The 4,617-nt window shown below is 39.6% G+C and overlaps 1 non-coding gene across 1 annotated transcript; it reads left to right on the top strand.

The window, feature by feature from the left end:
* Nucleotides 1-1,286: 1,286 nt before the first annotated feature.
* Nucleotides 1,287-1,394, top strand: LOC112799003 (small nucleolar RNA R71). The gene has a single exon (XR_003200594.1). It is a non-coding gene; the product is annotated as a small nucleolar RNA R71 (small nucleolar RNA).
* Nucleotides 1,395-4,617: the final 3,223 nt, after the last annotated feature.

Genomic DNA, 4,617 nt, shown 5'->3' with positions numbered 1-4,617 from the left:
TCCTCTACAAGTCCATAAGCTTTTTTCTTGAGTTGTCTGCCATCTCTAGTGAGATTTTTGCAGCTTGTACCTCAAGATCCCTAATTTCTCCATTACAGAGAGGGGCATGAGGTTACACTTGACCTAAGTCACACAAGGCCTTCTTGAAGGTCATGGTGCCTATGGTACAAGGTATGGAAAACTTCCCAGGATCCTGCCTCTTTTGAGGATTCTGCTAGACAAGTATCCAGTTCTTTGGTGAGCAAAGGGGGTTCATCCTCCCAAGTCTCATTTCCAAATAACTTGTCATTTAGCTTCATGATTGCTCCAAGGTATTTAGCAACTTGCTCTCAGTGACATATCATCCTCTTCAGAAGAAGAATACTCATCAGAGCTCATGAATGGCAGAAGTAAGTCCAATGGAATCTCTATGGTCTCATCTTGAGCCTCAGATTCCCAGGTTCCTTATTGGGGAACTCAGTGGAGTCAGTGGACGTCCATTGAGGTCTTCCTCAGTGGTGTTCACTGCCTCTTCTTCCTCCCAGAATTCGGCCATATTGAGGGCCTTGCATTCTCCTTTTGGATTTTCTTCAGTATTGCTTGGGAGAGTGCTTGGAGGAAGTTCAGTAATTTTCTTGCTCAGCTGACCCACTTGTCCTTCCAATTCCTAATGGAGGACCTAGTTTCAGTCATGAAACTTTGAGTGGTTTTGATTAGATCAGAGACCATGGTTGCTAAGTCAGAGGTACTCTGCTTAGAACTCTCTGTCTGTTGCTGAGAAGATGATGGGAAAGGCTTGCTGTTGCTAAACCTGTTTCTCCACCATTATTGTTATTGAAACCTTGTTGGGTCTCTGTTGATCCTTCCATGAAAGATTTGGATGATTCCTCCATGAAGGTTATAGGTGTTTCCATAGGGTTCTCCCATGTAATTCACCTCTTCCATTGAAGGGTTCTCAGGATCATAAGCTTCTTCCTCAGATGAAGCTTCTTAGTACTGCTTGGTGCATTTTGCATTCCAGACAGACTTTGAGAAATCATATTGACTTGTTGAGTCAATATTTTGTTCTGAGCTAATATGGCATTCAGAGTGTCAATCTCAAGAACTCCTTCTTCTGACTAGTCCCATTGTTCACAGGATTCTTTCAGAAGTGTACATGAATTGGTTATTTGCAACCATTTCAATCAGTTCTTGAGCTTCAGTAGGCGTCTTCTTCAATGAAGAGATCCTCCAGAAGAGCTATCCAAAGACATCTTGGACAGTTCAGAGAGACCATCATAGAAAATACCTATGATGCTCCATTCAGAAAGCATATCAGTGGGACACTTTCTGATCAATTGTTTGTATCTTTCCCAAGCTTCATAGAGGGATTCTCCTTCCTTCTGTCTGAAGGTTTGGACTTCCACTCTAAGCTTACTCAATTTTTGAGGTGGAAAGAACTTTGCCAAGAAGGCATTGACTAGCTTTTCCCAAGAGTCCAGGCTTTCTTTAGGTTGAGAGTCCAACCATGTTCTAGCCCTGTCTCTTACAGCAAAAGGGAATAGCATCGGTCTATAGACCTCAGGGTCTACCCCATTAGTCTTGACTGTGTCACAGATTTGCAAGAATTCAGCTAAAAACTGATGAGGATCTTCCATTGGAAGTCCATGGAACTTGCAATTCTGTTGCATTAGAGAAACTAATTGAGGCTTAAGCTCAAAGTTGTTTGCTCCAATGGCAGGGATAGAGATGCTTCTCCCATAGAAGTCGGGAGTAGGTGCAGTAAAGTCACCAAGCACCTTCCTTGCATTGTTGGCATTGTTGTTGTTTGCGGCTGCCATTTGTTCTTCTTCCTTGAAGAATTCGTCTAAGTGCTCTAAAGAGAGTTGTGCTTGGCTTCTCTTAGCTTTCTTTTCAAGGTCCTTTCAGGTTCAGGATCAGCCTCAACAAGAATGCCTTTGTCTTTGCTCCTGCTCATAAGAATGAGAAGGGAACAAGAAAATGTGGAATCCTCTATGTCACAGTATAGAGATTCCTTTAGGTGTCAGAGGAAAAGAAGAGTAGAAGACAGAAGTGTAAAATTCGAACTTACAAAGAGATGGAGTTCAATTTTACATTAAGGATAGTGTTAGTCCATAAATAGAAGGATATGAGAAGGAGGGAAGTGATTTTCGAAAATTAAGTAGAAAATTTGAAAACAATTTTGAAAAACATACTTAATTTTCGAAAATGAAAGTGGAAAAGAAATAAATGATTTTTGAAAAAGATTTTGAAATTGAAATCAAAAATTTGATTGAAAGCTTAATTTGAAAAAGATGTGATTAAAAGATATGATTGATTAAAAAAATGTGATTGAGAAGATATGATTTGAAAACATTTTAAAAGATATGTTTGACATTTGAAAAAGATTTGAAAAAAAACTTGACTAACAAGAAAAGATATGATTCAATCATTAAACCTTTCTCAACAGAAAAGGCAGCATACTTGAAATGTTGAATCAAACCATTAATTGATAGTAAGTATCTTTAAAAATAGAATGAAATTGATTTTGAATAAGATTTGATTGAAAATTTGATTTGAAAAAGATTTGATTTTGAAAAGATTTTGAAAACTTAGAAAAAATCTGATTTGAAAACAAAATCTTCCTCCCTTAGCCATCCTGGCGTTAAACGCCCAGAATGGTATACATTCTGGCGTTTAACGCCCAAAATGCTACCTTTTTGGGCGTTAAACGCCCAACCAGGTACCCTGGCTGGCGTTTAAACGCCAGTCTGTCCTTCTTCACTGGGCGTTTTGAATGCCCAGCTTTTTCTGTACAATTCCTCTGCTGTATGTTCTGAATCTTCAATTCCTTGTATAATTGACTTGAAAAGACACAAATTAAAAATATTTTTGGATTTTTAATAATAAGGACAAACCAAAATGCAACAAGAATCAAATAACAATGCATGCAAGACACCAAACTTAGCAGTTTGTATACTATTGACACTAACAAAATGAAAATGCATATGAGACACACAAAACAATCAAGTCAATAGAATTCAAAGACCAGAGCAAGTAAATCATCAAGAACATCTTGAAGATCACCAAAATACATGAATGCATGCAGTTGACACCAAACTTATGATGAGACTCTAGACTCAAACAAGAAATATTTTTGGATTTTATGATTTTTTTCTTTTTTTTTCTTTTTTTGTGTTTTTCGAAAATCAATTGGAAAAAGGTATCAAAATTCTTAATGAGAATTCCAGGAATCAGTGCAATGTTAGTCTAAGACTCCGGTCCAGGAATTAGACATGGCTTTACAGCCAGCCAAGCTTTCAAAGAAAGCTTCGGTCCAAAACACTAGACATGGCCAGAAGCCAGCCAAGCCTTAGCAATCATTGCTCCAAAAGCAAGATTGATGGAAATCAATAAGCTCTTGTGGTGATAAGTTGAAACCTCGGTCCAATCAGATTAGACATGGCTTCTCAGCCAGCCAGATTTCAACAAATCATCATGAAACTCTAGAATTCATCTTCAAGAATTTCGAAAAAAAAATACCTAATCTAAGCAACAAGATGAACCGTCAGTTGTCCAGCCTAAACAATCCCGGGCAATAACACCAAAACTTGATGTTGTTGCCGGATCTTGGCACTGATGTTACCAAAGCTTGCTCAAAACTTGAACAATCCCCGGCAACGGCGCCAAAAACTTGGTGCGCGAAATTGTGAACTATACTTTTTCACAACTCTCATAATCCCCGGTAATGGCTCCAAGAACTTGGTGGCTCAATACCATGGCATTACACAACTTCGCACAACTAACCAGCAAGTGCACTGGGTCGTCCAAGTAATAAACCTTACGTGAGTAAGGGTCGATCCCACGGAGATTGTTAGTATTGAAGCAAGCTATGGTCATCTTGTAAATCTTAGTCAGGCAAACTCAAATGGTAATGATGGTGATAAACGAAAATAACATAAAGGTAAAGATAGAGATACTTATGTAATTCATTGGTAGGAACTTCAGATAAGCGTATGAAGATGCCTTCCCTTCCGTCTCTCTGCTTTCCTACTGCCTTCATCCAATCCTTCTTCCTCCTTTCCATGGCAAACTCGTGTAGGGTCTCACTGTTGTCAGCAGCTACCTCCCATCCTCGCAGTGAAAGCTAATGCACACACTCTGTCACAGTGCTGCCAATCACCGGTGTGGTTCCCTCCCCTACTGGAATAGAATCCAGTGATTCTTTTGCGTCTGTCACTAACGCCCAGTAAGTTACAGGTTTGAAGCACGTCACAGTCATTCAGTCATTGAATCCTACTCAGAATACCACAGACAAGGTTAGACCTTCCGGTTTCTCTTGAATGCCGCCATCAGTTCTTGCCTATACCACGAAGACTCTGATCTCACGGAATGGTTGGCTCGTTTGTCAGGCGAGCACTCGGTTGTCAGGCGATCAACCATGCATCGTGCAATCAGGAATCCAAGAGATATTCACTAGAGCCTCGAATGCTAGTAGAACAAGAGTGGTTGTCAGTCACTTTGTTCATGAGTGAGAATGGTGATGGGCGTCAATCATCACCTTCATCAAGTTGAAGAACAAGTGATATCTTGGATAAAGAACAAGCGGAATTGAATGGAAGAACAATAGTAATTGCATTAATACTCGAGGTACAGCAG

Source organism: Arachis hypogaea, chromosome 4 (assembly GCF_003086295.3).
Source record: "Arachis hypogaea cultivar Tifrunner chromosome 4, arahy.Tifrunner.gnm2.J5K5, whole genome shotgun sequence".
Taxonomy (NCBI): domain Eukaryota; kingdom Viridiplantae; phylum Streptophyta; class Magnoliopsida; order Fabales; family Fabaceae; genus Arachis; species Arachis hypogaea.
The sequence above is the reverse complement of the archived record's forward strand: the minus strand, read 5'-3'. Positions and strand labels throughout refer to the sequence as shown.